The following is a 19,810-nucleotide window of genomic DNA, read 5'->3' as shown; positions in this document are numbered from 1 at the left end:
TTCATCTTGACTACTTTAACTCCTTTAACAGACAAAATTTAAAAAAAAAAATTGACTTGTTGAATAAGGTCGAAAGAACCCCTATTGATACTTTAAGAAATCGTATCGTGGCCTCATTCATTTCATTCATTTTCAACCGCTTATCCCTATTGGGGTCGCGGGCCCATGACATCCAAATTAGCAGCCCATGTTTGTCGATCCTCCGCCACCTCAGGAAGATGTTCGGGTTCGATTCCAAGGCGTTCCAAGGCAAGTTTTTGAATTTAATTCAGCCACCTTGTCCTAGGTCTGCCTCGAGGTCGACGCCTTCTCACAATGGTTTGCATAGCTTTTCTGGGGAATCTTTTGTATCGTGGCTTCTTTACACTCTATTTTGTAGGGGAAACTGAGTCACCACCGTACATGGGGTAGCACCGAACATTATTTTTATTTCTAATTTACTTGGACTATCACGACCACTTCTTCAGAGGACAAGCATCTTTATAGTATCTATGAATTCATACAGATCTGGTTCTCTGAACTGTAGTCTAATATATGATTAAGAAATCGCTGTGTTCGGCGCTACCCCTTGTTCGGTGATGCCCCAGTTTCCTCTTCCACTTGGAATGAATGAATAGTAGATTAATGAAAAAACGTCGTACTATTTGAATTTTATTAGATACATTAAATAAATTTCAATATTTTCACGAAATTGTCAATGTTCCCCACCGAACACGTGTTCCTTCGACCCTTGTCAGAAATATTACAGAACATAGAATTTTGCCCCTAAAACAGCTGAACCAAAGCATTTTATGAATCTAGATTGGATGACTAACTAATTCCAATCTGCAATCCTAAGTCAAAATCTTTATAAAAATCTCGTCTGTAGTTAATGATTAAAGTTAAACCATCCCATTAGGGTAAAGTGGTACAAGTTGGACAATGGTACAATTTGGACAGGGCTTTTTGTCTTGATAAATTTAGTACTTCATTTTTATTTGTATATTTTTAATGCTTTAGTTTTATAATTTGGTTCCTTGTGCTTAAAAACAAATTTTGTACTGTATTTATCAAGAAAAAAGCCATGTCCAACTTGTACCGGCGAATTGTCCAACTTGTTACACTAATTCCAAATTATATCACTTTACCCTACGTCTCTATGAAACAATTTTGCTCATTTCAATTTTTTTTACGTTTCGAACAAGATATTTTTTAGGATTACCTTTTAAAAAAGGTTCTGTTGTCATCAATTCTTTTTGGTGCAGTGTTCCATACAAATATTTTATTTAATTTGCAAATATTTTCAAGATCCTTTGCCATCTCAACGGTGGTAAAAATCTACAGAACGAAATGGTACAAGAGCTCTTTCTCAGGTCTCATATCTCTCATATAAACTAAATTAAGACATTAGAAATCCGATATTAACGGACTTTTACGAAACCGAATTTGTAAAATTAATGGAGACCAATGAATCCGGATCAGAAAGTTGAAGTCATTTAAAAAAATCCGAATTTCATAATTTGGTTAAGAAATGAACCCACTCTTGTGTAGAGTGGTTTAACTTTTACTCAAGAAAACAGAAAAACTTAAAATTTCGAATTTTCGGATCAATTGCTATATTGATGTCCTGTAGAGAAATTCTGTAACGATATGACAATGTCATATGACTAATTTTCGTGGTGAAATCGAAAATAGGGCGACATTAAAGCCTATTGATAATCGAATAGCCATTGCTAGGTGCTCTGTGAACCTCTTTGTAGCTGATATGACTGTGATTTTCGATTAATTTTTCTGAATTTACCACATAAACATTTTAAATTTGTCATATGATATTGTCATACTATTACAGAATTCCCCTACTGAGCCCTGAAGTAACCAATTATCCAGTCTCCGTAGCCCAAGAACCCAGAGCTTGTTGTTCCCTATTCCTCGGTCAAACCAAGACTGACTCTCTTTTACCACGAATACCCTGTTGGGGCAGAAGTGACTCACAACTTTCAAATTATGACCGTTGTTAATAGAAGAACTGACTCCTACAATATATGAACTAAATGTTCGTCTGGCCTACGTACGAAACTTATCCGAAAATCGTAAAAAGAAAACATTGAAGCCATTTTTGAATAAATCTAAAATCATGTCTGTGAAGAGAAAGACGAGAGTTTGAAGAAAATTCATTTTTCTAGATCTAGATTTAAAAAAATATGGGAGGTTGCCAATGACCAGCAGTAGTTATCTCTTACTGTTTTATTTCCAGCCCAATAACAAGATAAATAAAATAAATTGTATAAATTCCGTTTCCTTTAAATTCGAATAACGAAAGAATGATCTCAAATATTACTAGCCATATTTAGAACAAATATGTACTAAAAAATTACAATCATTGAGCGAAACTTTAAAAAGCCATAAAAAGCCTAATAGATTTAAAATGCTGAATATAGGTCCTAATCCAAATCAAACAAAATTGATGAAATCAAAATTTTAAAACATATTATAATGATAAATATAACTGATATTAACTTAACTTATAACTTCGTTGGTTATAACTTGTAATTGCGGTCAATAATGAGCATCAAATATATGCTTTGTCATCGTCATCAACTTACATAATCTTCTTTGTTACATATCTTGTACTAAATCAATGATCACTCAATTTTCAAAAACAAGATTAAAATTTAGTACATAATATTTATGTATGTAAATTCGTTTTTGAACATAAACCATTATTGTGGGTTTTTTACTGTTTTATCTTCTTTTCTGTCTATCTTTTTTTGATTTTATATGAAATTTCTATTGAAATTCAATTTAGTACATGTCTGTGCTAATTTTCTTTCATTTTGTTTCACATAGTCTTTTTAAATCCCTACGCAAAAGGATATGAATTTGAGTATAAACGAATACTTTTCGAATCGATGCTGTGAGAGATACATTAGATAAATAATGTTGAATATGTGCCACAATAAATATAATGAATGATACAAAATCCCTGTGTGAACAACCCCATTTCCCCATAAAATAACTGCAATTGTCCTGTGCAGAAATTTTAAGTCCTCGAAAGGACGAAAGGAGAAATTATTGCATTTGACAATGAATTGAAACTTAAATATGAGATGAATAGTGCTCAAAAATGCATCTAGAAGGAAGACACATGTCTCAATAGAAAATTTCACTTAATATCCAGAGCGCAAGATTAAGTACAAAAGGAATATTGTGCTGTGAGGGAAAGTGTTGAAAATGTGCAAATTCACAGTCATTGAAATTTTCTTGTCATAAGGATTTATTCAATGATGTGCATCTTCCACTTGAGTACTCCTTCCATCCTTTGGCACTCATTGCACATTAAAATGTGGGAGAAGCAGTCACAATTGGTGATTTAAATCAAAATAATGGGGAATCTTTGAAGTTTTATGTGCACTTCAGAGTCTCTGTATTTTTTTTACCCTGCTCCCACAACTCCTCAACAATCTTGAAAGAAGCCAAAGGAGTCCCCAACAGAAGTGAATGATGTGGATAAAAACAAAAAGAGATGAGATAGAAATGAATAAGGAAAAAAAAAGATACCCAACGATGAGGGAGTGAATTGAGTGTTTGTTAACTCAAAAGGCAAAATTGTGAGACAAATGGCAATTTTATCATTTTCTTCTGCTCACTTTCCTCCAATTTTACCCGCTCTTGACACGAAACGAAACAAAAAGGTTTAAATAAATCAAGAAAATGTCTTTGTTTTCCACAGAACATTTTTTTTTGTTCAAATGTCCCAGAAGAAAAAGTTTGCTCAATTTGGAAGAAAATTTCTAATCGCCACCATTAAATGATCATTTTCTGGGAAAATTAATTTTCGTGAGTGTTTCTAAATGTTCCTATCGTGCTATTTCATTGGAAAAATATTGCACAAATCGAGAAACAAAGAAGGAAAATATTTTCAGTGGAGATGATTTTTTAGTACATGCATGTACTAAATCAAATTCGCCAAAAATTATTGAAATCTAAAAAATGAATATTATAAAGGAGACATTATTTTGTCGTATTTTATATTTTTTTAAAAGTGAGAAAGTCACATGAATCTATTGATCTACAAACGTAACCTCAAATTTGTACTAAATTTTTTCCATGATCAAAAATAAGTATAGGTAATAGGAATCCAATATTTTCATTCGAGTGGTATAAGATGGAAGTGCAAGTATATATTAGGTGAAACTTTTAATAATCTTATATATTTAGTACATAGAATTACTAAAAAAAAACTTGTAATAAAATTTATTTTAAAAAATCCTTTTAATTGAGAAAACCCAAAAAAACTGATAAGTAAAAACAAACGAGAATCATTTTGTTTTTCATATCTTTAAGACGCATTATTATATCCTTCTTCTATAGCTCGAATACGGTCTCAACCACTCTTAATGGCTCATGAATTTCTATGAGCATTTAAAAATAAAATACGCATTATAAGCCAATTATGAATCTCCTAACAGTCCTATTTCTATTCCACAAAAAATATCATGTCGAAAACTGGTAAACCATTGCAATGTTTAATATTAACCGCTGACTCAAAAGCGAAAATGATTATTTTGACACATAAATTAATGTTAGTACTAAATCTCAAATATATTCAAATTAATGTCAATAATTTTTATAATATTTATAAGAGTAAAGTGAAATGAAATATTTGTCAATTATTTATGTTTATTATATGAGAACGAATAAAACAAATAATGAAAATGGCATGGTAATTTAATACAAACATGTGCTAAACAAACATTGCTCCCAGTTCATTTTTCAAATTTTCTTATGTTTGTTATTTTACTGTGAGTTTTTTTTTTGTATTAGGGTAAGTGTGCCAAATTTCGGCATAGTTACATGCAAGCGCCAAAGTCTCAAGTTTGAAATGTAATATTTTAAATATAAACTGATTTTTTTTATTGTTTTTTCTGAAAGAGTGTTGCTTGGAACCTTGTAAAGAGTTTACCGTCTTTATTTACTCGAAAATCATTCTTAATACATTTTAAAATGAATAAAAATATAGACATAGCTTTGATGCCCTATTTCGGCCACCTTAGTTCCTTGCCCTTCGGGAATTGTTTCAATATCTTTTTCACGTCATCTCGTTTGTCGAAGCTACATTTTTTGTTATACTTTTGCATTGTATAATCTCTAGAGTATGTAAAAACCAAAAATTCATGAAAATTCTGGGAACAAAAAATGTGGCCGGAATTGCTAGGTGACCGGAATTTGGCACACTTACTCTATTAAAATTGAAGTTCTAAGTTCATGAATTTATATGAGTACTAAATTTTAAAAATGTTGTTAGGATCTTGGTTCTTTGTATAAATAAAGTGTAATGGAGTATTTGTGAAATATTTCTGTCTGATAATTGAGAGCAAATTGAGGAAACAAATGAGGAGAATGACGTACAGGTTTAACAACTATTTAGTACAGCCATGTGCTAAATGGTTGACGTCGTTTTAAAAGCTTTTATCAAGACATAGGTGTGTTTATTATTTTTCTCGTGATAGTTTTCTAATTCTATATTGCACTTATGGTCTTTAAATAAAAATTTAGACCAATATTTTTAGTACATATCAAGATATATATAAAATATCTAAATGAAAGGAGAAAGAGAGACATTGGGATTTCTGATTCGGAAAACCTGGTATGTTGTTTGTAACTACGTCATGCCAGAAGGCGGGAAACAAGCTTTCCACATGTAAATTTCTTTCGAAATGTTGCATCGTGACTTTAGTTACAACATGGGAGTGTTCATTTATTTTTGACATGACACTGTAAACACATCAATATTTCGGTTGCAATCAAATCACTAAAAAATGGTCTGTTTCTTGCTAAAATTGACCCAGTTATCTTAACCAGAGTCTAAAGACAACATTACAGACAAAATTATCACATATTTTGACATGATGTTTACTTTCAAAATATTGCAAGGACGTTTAAAACATAGAAGTGTTTTCTCTTAAGACACAATCTGCCATAGAATAATTCTTCCATGTGTCCATTTAAGTGTTGAACTTTCCAGAAATTGAAAAATAGATTTTTCTCCCCTTTTTCAAACGAATTCTTTTGCCCGGAAAAAAATGTGAATGAAGTTCTTTGTTTGAATTTTAATTAATTCGTCTCGCTTGTTCTTGCGAATTTAAAAACTCCCACTCTGCTATGCACTTGAATCTTTTCATTTTCTAGACTTTTGTGTTGGCAAAATTAGATTTTTGCACATGAAAGAAAAGAAGTTCAAATGAGTTGAGAGCACACAAAAAGGAAAAAATGCATAAAATAAACCCCAAAGACAATGTTAAGGAACATCCGAATCTTGTTATCGTTTTTAATTTAAATTTAGAGAGTCTTTTTCAACCGTTCGAGAGATCTTTCCGCTCAATTATGGCGTTTGGTTGCTAGTTAAAACATCTGTTTCTGCTGGGATTTGCACAAAAATACATCACACGACACGAGCAAATGAGCAAAATTGAAATAAAAATCACACTTTGGGGGCAAATGGGGCAAAGGGGTTGTTACAAAGAACATTTGGGACAAAATAGAGCGTGCTAAATTGCAATTTTATCGTGGTTTAAAATATAAATAACAAATAAATTGTGTGATCAAACATTTATTTTATTAAACTGCAAAACTGAGGGTCGATAATAGGATTTATCTTTGATGAAGAATTAATAGAATTATAGTGCTTTTGGCAGACGAGCTCTGACAGAGGTAAATTCAAAATATAATTCAAATGAAATGTTGCGTGATTTTTAGCTTTATTGGATTTTCTGCATAATTCATTTAATGAGGATTTTAAAATTCGTTATTTTTCAATGTGGTAACTGAATCAGTTGACTTGTTCAATAATTAAAAACATAATTAAAAAGTTAAATTATATCAAATTCCGTATTAAATCATTCCATACAAAATTCCTGAATTTAATTTTTCAAAGGAAAAATCTAAAACTATTCAAACTTTTTTCATAAACAAAAAGTTTCTCAATGAAATTGAAACCACTTTGAAAAATAAGTGCCTTATCCTGCTTCTTTAAGACTTTAAAAAAAATCTTTAATAAAAGAACAAACTATTTTACTCATACCCCATGTACCTTACACTATTTCTTTTGAATTTAAATCTCTTTAAATTAGTTTATTAACAAATACTGATTTTTAAAATTTAAAGAATAATAAAAGAATGTTTAAGATTAGAATAACATAACTTATAATCTTGAGACTTAAAGTACTTACAGAGGAAACACATTAGCAGGGAACGGTATATGTGGCAAGATAATTATACGAGCATGTAATTATAGTGAAAATTAAGATATTAACATAATCAAAATAAAGGAACTCAAAAACTAAATTAACAAAGCGCCTGACTTAAAGACACATAGGTTCTTTTATTACAATTAAATGAAATTAAATAAACAATAAATGAAATTACTATTTTTCTCAAAACAAGAGAAAATCAAAAAAATAACGAATAATGGTGCTATTCCATTGAACAATGAACATGTTTTTGAGCATTTTATAGGGTAAAGTGATATAATTTGGAATTAGTGTTACAAGTTGGACATGGTTTCTTTCTTGATAAATACAGTACAAAATTTGTTTTTAAGCACAAGGAACCAAATTATAAAACTAAAACATTAAAAATATACAAATAAAAATGAAGTACTAAATTTATCAAGACAAAAATCCCTGTCCAAATTGTAACATTGTCCAACTTGTACCACTTTATCCTAGTCGATTTAAATATGACGGGTTCTCCCAAAGGTCCCAAGTATCTATCTCTAACCGTTAGGCCTCTAGGCGTGGTAATGGACAGACAAACGGACAGACAGACGGACAAACAGCGTGTTATCGTTTCTCAGAAATCATCTGAAATACGAAGAAATGTTGAGAAAAGTTGCTCCCAGGAGGTGGAAGGTGGAAATTTAGGAGGGTGAATAAATTGAGGAATTATGATACCGCTCTCTCTGAGGAGTTTGAGTAATACAATTAGTTAGAATTTTATTTTCTTTAAGAAAACCCGTCGGTAAATACGTCTGGCGAAAGAGTGGAGAAGGAATTTTGAGAAATAACTACTTTACGCCCATAGGGGAAAGTACTCTCCCTTCGAACGTTCATGCCTTCGAATAATGTGAATTTTCTTTTAGTTTTCCTACGAGACTAAGACATTTCCATTAAATATTAGTTGACTTATGATTGTTGATAATCCCATGATAATTTAGTGTAAATCTTTTACGAAAAATAAAAGAAATTCACATTATTATACTATTATTCGAAGGAATGAACGTTCGAAGGAAGAGCACTTTCCCCTACACAAATTCCATTAAATACAAAATATATAATATATGGTATGCGATGAGTGTGAAAACAAACTTTATTCATTAACCCTCTAAGGTCAAACTCTTAAATATGCAAAAAAAATTAGTCAGATAATTTTTTCTAGACTAATCACGGTCCAATAAATTCAAAAAATACCATCCGTTCTTCATTATCTCTTTTCATTCAAGCACAAAATGCAAAAATAAAAAAAAATTGAAACTCTTTGATCCTAAAATTCACATTTTTAGATTTTACGATTTCCTAAATTAAAATTTACAAAGTAGAATGATATAGGAGAATATAGGCATGGTTCGCACAGAGTGAACCTTCAAACGATATGAATTTTCTCTTTGTTTGCAAAGAGCTGACTTACCATTTCTCATATCGATTCATGAGATTAATAATTATCTATCTTATGGCTAAGAAATGACGAACTAGCTCTTTGTAAACAAAGAGAAAATTCGCGTTGTTTAAAGGTTCACTCTATGCGAACCATGCCAACATTCCCCTAAATTGGTTCTTTACTGACTTTTGCGGATAACATTAAAAAAGAAAAAATATAATGAATAGTAATTGTTCGATATTTTTGGAAAATAAACAATTTAGTCAAAGTGGTGACGAATATAATGAAATTTTCAGTCCACCCTATAATTAACTAATGCAAAATATTTTCATTAATTAAATTTATTGTAAATCATAAGCGGGACTATAAAAACTTTTCGATCGCACCCGATATTATTTTTGAAAGAAAGTATTTCAAAATAATAAAAACACAATAAAACTTCATTTGATATATAATTTACCATATATTTTAACATTGAATAGTTGAAGATACTAAAAAAAACAAATTAATTGATTTTTCGATCCCCTAGGAGTTCTTTCTCTACGTGATTTTCAGTATTCTTTTGTTTATGTAGAAGTTTATTACTTATTTGAACTGGCTGTTAAATTAGTTGAAAACTAACTCAAGATAGCAGAAAATCAATTACCGGTTTATTGGGAATCGCACCCTCAATAAATTAATAGTTTACTTTTAGATTTTGGCACTCGAAAGTTGCAAATCATTGAATCAGCAATTTTTAATGCATTTCTAAAATATCGTACTATAAAAATCAAAGGGAGGGCTTAGCATTAAAAATGGTATCAGTTGGTAAAATCCCTTTTATCGATTTTCTTCTTAAAGCCAAAACTATTGCGTCTTATAAATTCTAAACCCCTAAGCATTTTGAAGAGGTCTTTTTGTTAATAAATAAAAAAAATAAAATCAGATAAAATTACCGGAAAAATAAAGGTAAAAATTAAGAATGGACGCATTTAGAGAATGTCGACTTATGAAAGGCACTTAAAAATGATATAACTAAAATAGTTCCATAACTGCCTAAAATCTGAAAACCGTTTAAGTGGAAATAATTCAACAAATATAAGAAAACTTTTAAATTTAATTTTAAATACTCATCATAGTTAAAATAAAAGAATTCAATTTTATTGAATATTTATTTCTGAAAGGTTTTCTCTTAAAAGTTTAATTGTGAAGAGTTTTGGTATTGTCGAAAAAATGTAACATTATTATTTTTTTCAAAGATCCAGCCTTCTAAAGCTTTTAGTAATTTTTTATGTTAAAAAATGTAAGGGAGATCGGGGCAGAATTAGCCAGCAAATGAAATTTTTCAATGCGTATATTATTTAAAAAAAAATGTTTGTAACAGGCTGATAAATATATAAATATTTCAATAAATAGAAAGAGATGTGTTTTCTTCGAATAAGTAGTGGTTTCTTCAATATTTCTTCTAAAGCGGTCTATAATATCACACTGTCTAATACTATGCGTGACTAATTCTGCTTCGGTCTCCCCTACACAGAAAAATATTTCGTAAGCTTATTCGTAAATTTTGTAATTCTTTGCAAACATTGTTCGTAATCTTGACGAGCATTTTTTGTTGTTTTACAAACATTTGCTTGTAAATGTTCGTTAACACAGAGAAAAATGTTTGTAAAATTTTGTAATTTATTCGTAACATTTTGGTAGACAAAAAATGTTTGTAAAAGAACAAAAAATGCTCGTCCAGTGAACATGTTATGAACAATGTTTGTGAAAAAAAGTACAAACTTTTACGAATCTTTGAGTGGGTTATACTACTTACAAACATTTCGTAAGTCCCAAATAGGAATTCACAGACATCTTATGAACAATTTCACGATTTTTTTCTGTGTTATGACGATAGAAATATTTCATTTATTCTTAAGATGACATTTTAAAAGGTAATAACGGTTTGCTTTCCATAATTAAAGCTGCTATTCTGCCATCTTTATAATTTTGTAACTGAGCAAGATCCAAGAAAATTGGTATTCTCACAGAACAAATATAAAATTCTAAAATATTAGTACTCTCCAAATATTTTAGACCTTGTTATAAAGTCTCCAACAAAATTTTCAAACTACCATACTCTACATCCAAGAATTTTTTCAATTCATACAAAAATTCTTTGACAGTTCCATATATTTTCTTGTACGATCCAATGAAACTTTAGATTTAGACGTTCTTTTAAATTTTGTAAAGTGAAAGTTTTGTCAAGTTTGAGTTGAATATAATTACCTTTAAAGATATTTTAATGCTTTTTCGTGAAAAATAACAAGCCACTGTAAGCACACAGTCAAATAATTCCGCAGATGACGCTGCACGACAAGTCTCCAAACTTTTTATATCTTGTTTGATTTTTGCTATAAAATTTCTTGGCGGCAGAATTGCTCAATCTTAGATTGACTCTAACAAGAATTCCAAATTCCGCAAAATCTTACAAAATTATAAAGATGGCAGAATAGCAGCCTAAGTCTCTAGATTCTTTGTTATCTTTAAAGGTTAACCATCAGAAATTTTATAACTGAAAGTATGTCGAACTCTTGATATTTGTATCATAGAGCGAACGCTTTACCACTTAACCAACTCTATGTTTCTACTTTGTTGTAAATTTAGGAAAATGTGTAATATTAAACTTATTTAAGGCTAAATTGTGTAATCAGACAGCAAAAATAATAAACCAAATGTACAGTTTTGTACATTTTGATACACATTTTGCATAAAATTATATGATATAAATTTTAGAAAAACTGTCAAGTTTACACAAAAAGCAGTACACAAAAGTTACACATTTATACAAATATGAATATACAGCTGTGCACATTTTGATACACATTTCGTGTATAATTTTATAAATTTTAGAGAAAAAAAAACGTGTAAAAAGTACACAAAGAGATGTACACTTCACACATTTATGGAAATCTGAATACACCTTTATGTACACTTTATTGCACATTTTGTATAAAATTATATTAAAAAAAAAAAACGTGAAACAATTACACAAAAAGGGTACACAAAACTTACACATTTATGTAAATTTACAGCAAGTTTCTCGTTAAGCTTTATTTCTGTGTAATACCACAAGAACCTTTGCAGAAAATATTTCATTGAGCAATAGAACATTTTTCTCATATTGATTCAATGTTAATATGTTTTCCCGATTAACTCCAACTCAATAATTGAATGAGTCAATGGGCTTTATTAAGGGAATTTATGCAACCACATCAAGGTTTGTTAAACTATTTCAATCTCGAAATTGTGAATTTATGATTGTGGTTAAATTGCACGTCTGTGGATTTCAGAGAATTGGACAATAATAACATCCAAAAGGACCCTCCATTAAGCTCTTGGACATCATCCGACTTTTAGGGATCCTTAAGACAGGGCAATGCTCAAACAACTGAATCTTATTGAATAGCAAATAAATTCAAATGAGCTTCTTGGAAAGCTCTTGGACGTCTTGCTTGGGAAAAAACAGAAAAAACATGCCCCAAAATAGACACGGAATGTCTCGGGGGTGAACCAATCAATTAAAAGTCTGCGGAGATATTGTGCAAAAAAAATAGAATATCTTCAGTCTGGATATTCATGATAGAACTTTAGCATATAGGGGTTGAAAATGGGTGAAAGAACTTGATCTCCCCTCAGAAATTGCAAAATGATGACAATAAAACTCTCGCCGAATGATTGATGATTGAGCATTTGAAGCTCCTTATTCTACTTTTCTTTCCACGAGCATAAAAACGGAAGTTTTGCATCGACGTCGAATTTGAGTTTAGCAAATTTTATTAACTTCCCAACCCACCGAAATGAAGTCTCGAAGGCAGAACTCATCTCGTTGGGGGGGTAGAAATTGAATTTATTGCTGGGAAAAGAATAAAAATGGAATATCAAAGAGAGTTTTTTTTATTCTCTTATATTCCTTTTGCTACTGGCACAGATATCCAGAGATTTTACGCATCACCCACATACTGGGATGTTAGGACGAATTATCACTGAAAATCCCCCTCAAGAGAAACTCCCTTGAGCCATTGAGTTTCTTCCAAGGGGAAACCAAAGGAAGAGCTCGGGAGGAAAAGAGGAATACCCCAAGAAGAAAATCACCTACGTCATTGACTTTCATCGACTCATTTTACCTCCTTGGTCTTTCCTAAAGGGCTGATCCGTGGGAAAATATCGCAGTGATAAGTGTGGGAAAATTGTAACAATTTCAATATACAATTTTCATTGCACTAAAAAACATTTTTCTCGCAATCACACTGAACTTGAAGGAAAACTCTTTATTTTTCCTCATCCTCCCCCTTACGCAAGATGTAATCCCATTTTAATCATCTCTTAATTTCCTCTCACACATTATTTATTCACACTCCTCAATCGACCTCAATTTTCAGCGTTGAGAAAAAAAATCATCCACGATAATGGGAAAATTATTCATCCTACCGATCCTTCTTTCACTCTCTCTTCACGTGCCAAATCCACCAAAAAGAGGACTAAAGCAAGAGATAAAAAAATGCTTTTTTTTACATTGACAAGCCACAGAAAATCACAATTCTTCAGTGTACCTCCTTGGCTCAACACTTTTCCTCGGGGATGGTGGGAAAATTTGTATAAGAAAACGCGCACGCGATTAACAATTCGACAAACTCGCACGACAGTCTGGATGCGACTGATGTTGCCGGCGTTCCGAACGCTTCTGATATGCTCAACTCCAGCATCAACCTAAATCATATGGAGCCAACGACGCCACTCACTCTGTTCAAACGTCGCGACGCACTGCCAATTGCCATCGTTTTCAATTTTCCCACACTGAGTGCGTCTGCGGAGAGACTCGGTGATTTTCTACGGCTTTTCCCCCCATTGCACCCCCTTCCATCCAACCCATCCCCCGTCTTTGTGCAACCCTCGCGGATTCATCGCATTCAAATTTAAAACATCTTCCACATTAAGTAAGAAAAAAATGTGATTTTTATGGCCCAAACGCTAAATTAATAATATTACCCAAGAAAATGATGAAAAATCCCAGAGCTATTACGAAATTCAATAAGAGAAATTCAATATTTTATACCTAATCTTTATTGGTATTTATGCAACTTGCAGCCCAAATGATTTGTACTAAAACAAAGGAAAATCCACAACATTCTAAACATAGTAGGCAAGAAGGGGGGCAGTTTCGCGCAGCGGAACTTTATTTAAAACTCATTTGCTAAATAAATATAAATAATATACAATCTAGGGTATAATAGCCGAATTTAGAACCTGTTCCAAATGAGAATTCTTCACAAAATGCAAATTCTCCTTTAATAAACACAGTAGGCGAGACATGGTGCAAACTGTCAAATTGTAAATGTCAAAATTCAATTTTCTCAAAAATAAAAGGGTCTGAGGTTTCAAATTTGTATCATACACAGGAAAAAATATCATAAAATTGTTTATAAATCTTTGTGAATTACTACTGGAGAATTACAAAATGCTCGTAAATCGTAGAAACCACTAAAAAGTTTGTAAAAGTTTGAATTTTTCCCAAACATTTATTCAAATAAACAAACTTTAAAATTTTTAAAACCTTTAAATAAAATGTTATTAATTAATTTTGTAGGATAAATTAAGCTAATTCAAAACCTGCTCCAAATGGAAACTTTTCGCTACTCCAAATGGAAACGTCATTTTTTCCCTGATAAATACAGTATAAATTATTATTAATATAATTTTCTATAAGGGAAGAGCACCTCGGATCGGAATGTTAAGAGATAAAGTCGATATTTAGTTGAAAATATAAGTCTCAAAATACTTTTTGGTAGTTTTATGTATGCTAATTGGTATATTAGTGATCCATTTAACTATAATCTGTGCATTTAAATTTCAAATTTTTACAATAAATTAATAAAAAATTGATGTAACTGCAACTACGTACTCTGTACCTTGGATCGACACGAATTTAATAAGGTGTCTCAAGGAAAATTGATTTTATAATTTAAATCTGAGCTAACGCACTGCATTCTTATGAGAGTTAAATGGTAAAAAATAACTAATAATTTTTAAAAATTCCTTTGAATTAGTGCAACAATATAAAAATAACCTGACGATCCGAGAAACACTGCCGATCGCTGGTACTCTTCCCTTACCACAGTTTCATTATTTAGTTAATTTTGCTCCAAATAAAGCAAAAATCCATTCATATGCACAAAATTTTAATTTGTTAATTTCTCAGAAAAATTAATAGTGTACCTTTTCACCATCGAATTTTTCATCGAATGACCATGTTTTCCAATGAAAAACACAAAAAGGTGACTGTTGTTTATTCGTTTTATTTAACATTTCATGTCACATTTCTGGCTAATTTTAGTTAAATTAAGAGCAAATCTTTACTGTTAACGGTACGTGAAGTTTTCAAATAAAATAATTACTTATTTCGTGAATAATAAGGTTTTTTATGAAATGTTTGCAAATGCTTCAATAGAAAATCCCGAAAATATGATTTTTTTGTTTTTTGGAGAGATTTTCTATTGTTTTAGGTGGGAAAGGAGAAAAGATCAGGAATACAAACAAATCCTGCACTCAGGAGCAACTCAACAAAGTTTTGGAAGCCTTTCGTCGCGGTTTCACTTACACTGTTTGTCTCCAATTAGAAGCTTTCCCTTGTCTCCATTTGGATTAATATGTTTCCAATAGAAGAATTTTACGCTCGCGTATTTTTCTTGAATTTAAGAACTTTTCAAATTATATCTAAAGAATTTTCACTAAACAGTAACATTCTAGAAGAGTCAAGGAGCAAATTCATGTAATTCTCTTCAGAAAAAATATGTACTTATTGTGTTGAATCTTCTCTCAAAGTTGAAGCGTCTAGAAATGGTGTTGAATTAGGACATTTACCCTACAGGCCTGTTCTAAAAATTTTGGTCAAAATCAGGAGGTTTTCAGAATAGTATAAATATGCAAATTACATATTTTTATCAGAAAAAAATTGAAAAGAAGAAGGTCAAATTTAACCAGCAAACGGTTGATGCGGTTGACTTTGGCCCTGTACTGTTCGTAAGCTTTTCTTTAATTCTACTGTTTAAGAACGGTCCTCACCGATCAGACATGGTAGACTGCATCGGTAGACCCTCCTTAAGTGCTAGAATTAAAGAAAAGCTTAAGAACAGGAGGGGACAAAGTCATCCCCACGAAGAACGGTTACCCGCACCTACGGTAGGGGAGACCGGGGCAGAATTAGCCAGCAAATGAAATTTTTCATTGCGTATAATTTGTAAGAAAATGTTTAAACAGGCTGATAAATATTTCAATAAATAGGAAGGTATGTGTTTTCTTCGAATAAGTAGTGGTTTCTTCAATATTCCTTCTATAGCAGCCTATAACATCCCACTGTCTAATACCATGCGTGTCTAAATCTGCCCCGGTCTCACCTACTATAATTTGTTATGATAAAAACCTAAATGTTTACAGAACAAATTATGATTTATTGAATTATTAATCAATGTGGTTTCATTAAATTCACTGCATATTCCCTAAAATAAAACTTCCAATAATGATCTCATTTCGAAAACAGGAAGACCAACTCCTTCCGGAAGCATCAGTGGTATAGTACCTCATAGGAAAAAATACAAGATGTTTTGCAAAAGCTCAACGCTACTGTACGCCTTCCTCGCTTCCCTCTGTGGTTATATCGTGATATTGTTTCTGACATTTATCTCCAATATCAATTTTTTTTAAATAATTTTTAATATGGGAATATAGTAGGTAGTAAAATATACTAGTGGAAGGCTTAGAGAATTCGCACACACTCTTGCTTAGAACATTTCACATTATTTCCATATAAATTTTGCTCATTAAAATCTTTGACTTTAATAAAATTTAGTAATAAATTGGTAATTAAGCAATTCTGGAGTACTTTTTACACTATTTAATTGATTTTTATAAATTTAAAAAAAATTGTTCAAATTAGTTTGTCCGGAAATTAAAATTTTACGTTACACATTGTGAGAAATTTACGTCAAAACCTTCATTTAATACTATTCCTTAAATATATTGGTGATTCACTAGCAATTTATTTGAAAGTACTAAATATTTAACGCAAATTTCTCATAATGTATATAGGCGCCATAAAAAATAACACTTACACAACCCAGACAACTTCTACTAAAAACCAAAACCTATATTTTTCTAATTTGGTTTCAAAACTACTACTAGGGTGAAAGGAACGTCTATTGACACTTTAAGAAGAACTCGTGTCAGCACCTATTGACACCCTACTCTGTACTATTTGGGATACGAAAATTGAACATCTCTGTTTATAGTAAAACGTATATTACAGAAAAAACGTTATATTACTTATATTTTATTAGATACATTAAATAATTTTCAACATTTTGACAAAAGTGTCAATAGGGGTTCCCTGTCAAACAGACGTTCCTCCGACCCTACGCTTGGTTTGATAAAATTCTTATACTTTGTTAAATTGTAAACCCTTCCTCGTCTTTATATCGTTTGAATAAAGTTTGCAATAAATCTTTAGTTACAAACTAGTCATTCAGCTGCACGTTAAAATCTTATTATAGACACAATGAACTTTTTATAATTACTTAATGATGATGCTAATATTAATAGAAAATTGAATTATCCAAAACAAAAACTATTTTTTAAGATGTACTAAAAACTAGCCTATTAGCTGAGACATTTGAATAAATTTGACAGCTCTTTTTTTATACTTCATAGATTTTTTCTTTTCTTTAAAATTCTAAAAAGTCTTAATTTTTCTAGGAGTAAATAAAACCTAGAATTGTATGTAATTACTATTTCTTTTTGACATTTTGCTTTTTCATGAAGAAAAGAATGTGTAGGAACAATATTTTGATTTTGTACTAAATTTCATATGTCAAAAAATTGACAGCACTCTAGTACAAAGTAGGAAAACTTATAACCTGCAACACTAAATTAAAATTTTCGTACATCCATGTGATAAGTATTATGATTACCAATGATACATTTTCAATAGAATTAAATTGGGAAAATAAGCTTAAAGGTGTATTTAAAATTTTAGCATTTTATATACTAAATTTTGATAAATTTTGGCATGGAGTCGATTTTTATTAAACTTTCCTTCATTATCTTTTCTGATTTGAAGTCTGGGTGACAAATTCTTTTCTTAGATGGGTACACAATAAAAAAATAGTCTTTCAAAGATTTTATTGCAAAGAATTTAAATTCATTGACCGTTAAGACTGGTGTTTCATAAAGACTTCCTTAATAAACATTTTTTTCTCTAGGGGAAGAGGGGCATCTTTGAAATTACGATTTTTCACCTATTTTTAAATAAAATTGAATCTAATCGTGATGTAATTTAGCTGCACAAACGGATTGAGAAGCTAAATTACATTATGATATGGCTCAGATCCACTTAAACATAGGAGAAAAATCTCAATTTCAAAGGTGCCCCACTTGCCCCTATCTATTTTTCTGTAAAAAAAAACTGTTTGAAAGTATAAACATTCTATCTCTAGTACATTGTCTGAATAGCAATACACCGAAAAAATTTACAAACACTTCGTAAATGTTTGTGAATTTCTACTGGGTACTTACAAAATGCACGTAAATCATACAACTGACAAAAAAGTTAGTAAAAGTTTGTACTTTTTCATAAATATTGTTCGTAACATAAGTTTGAAGACAATTTTTTTCTTTTAAAAACATGTATTTCTACATTTTTTTTTGTCTGACAAAATTTTACGAACAAATGACAAAATCTTACGAATATTTTTTGTGTGCTTACGAACATTTACGAAGAAGGAACAAAAGATTCTCGTCAAATTATCATGTTATGAATAACATGGTACACACATTTACGAATCTTTTAGGGGATTATATGAGTTACGAGCATTTTATAAGTACCCAGTAGAAGTTCACAAACATTTACCAATAATTTTACGAAATATTTTTCCGTGTAGCTCCATTTATCAATAATTAATAATGGACTCTACAAATTAGATAAATTTATGCACTGAGAAAAAAAAGAGGGTGCGATTAACTTTTTTTCCTCATAACTTTAACACTTTTTAGGTGTAAAAATATATCAACATTTTTTAATGTTAACTTTACACCTTTTTAAGTGTAAAATTAACATGAATAATGGTAACTTTAACCCCCAATACACCTAAAAAGGGTAATATTTACACCGATTTCGGATCAATACTGCAAGGTAAAATTAACATTTCCGGAATGTTATTTTAACTTTTTCGGAATTCTCTCAGTGTGTTTATATTGAAGAGTTTCTCCTGCATAAACGTAAGCAATTTGTTTCAATATGGACATAAATTTCTCTATAGTGTGTAAGGACCATGAGACTGAGATAGATTATTTACAACGAACAAGACGAACAATGTCTTGATTATATTTTTTTTTAGTTACAACCATTTCTAATCTACATGTCCTTCATGCTTTCATTATCTGATACTGCTGGAAAAAAAATATTTTAAAAAAATGTTGTTTTTAAAAAACTTTTAATCTACTCAGAACGAGTTTAAAAGGTCAATTCACGAAAAACACGTATTCAATATTATTTATTTTGTTATTTGAATTCAAAGAGCAAGCAATTTTATTCGATACGGAAATTTTTTCAACTTGTGAAAGTCCTGAAAAAAATGTTTTTGTTGGTTGAACAGGTAGTCTATTTATTTTTATAAAAAAAAATTTTAGACTTTTTCAGTTCAATGAATTAATAAATTTGTTGCGCCTCGGCAAAAAAAATCTCTCTGCTGGAAAATTTGAATTTTCTTCTACATTTCGTACAAGTCAATCTATAAATAAGTTTAGTCGGATTAGCCTGACTATTAATTTATCTCTGTTTAAAAAGAAATTGTAAAAACTTTCGAAACTATTATAGCCATTATAGCAATAAAATAAGAAATATTGAAAGCAAAAATGCTCATACATGTTAATAAATTAATACTTCATTGTGATATTAAATTACTTAGGGCATCTTTACAAGCCAATTAGCAGATAAACTGAGGAATCCTCTCCTTCGAGATTATTAATGTCTTTTCAACAAGGTAAAAAAATAAACACGTGGAATCTCCTGTTTTTCACTGGCAAATGCTTGGGGAACCATAGAAGAAAAGCGGGAGTTTTTTGGTGAAAAATAAACGAAGAATGTGGCTCCTGTTCATGTTGG

At 30.7% G+C, this 19,810-nt stretch overlaps 1 protein-coding gene across 2 annotated transcripts in view; it reads right to left on the bottom strand.

The window, feature by feature from the left end:
* The window catches only part of LOC129798174 (uncharacterized), a 237,517-nt gene extending 224,091 nt beyond the window's left edge, over nucleotides 1-13,426 (bottom strand). The window contains exon 1 of one of the 2 annotated variants that reach the window (XM_055841183.1): nucleotides 13,209-13,426. The gene's annotated coding sequence lies outside the window, so the exon portion shown is untranslated. Of the gene's footprint in view, nucleotides 1-13,170 lie in introns of both variants that reach the window. The other variant, XM_055841182.1, reaches the window with a different exon arrangement.
* Nucleotides 13,427-19,810: the final 6,384 nt, after the last annotated feature.

The sequence above is a fragment of the Phlebotomus papatasi genome, chromosome 1, assembly GCF_024763615.1.
Source record: "Phlebotomus papatasi isolate M1 chromosome 1, Ppap_2.1, whole genome shotgun sequence".
Taxonomy (NCBI): Eukaryota; Metazoa; Arthropoda; class Insecta; order Diptera; family Psychodidae; genus Phlebotomus; species Phlebotomus papatasi.
Note: the sequence above shows the minus strand (reverse complement) of the source record. Positions and strands in the feature narration are given on the sequence as shown.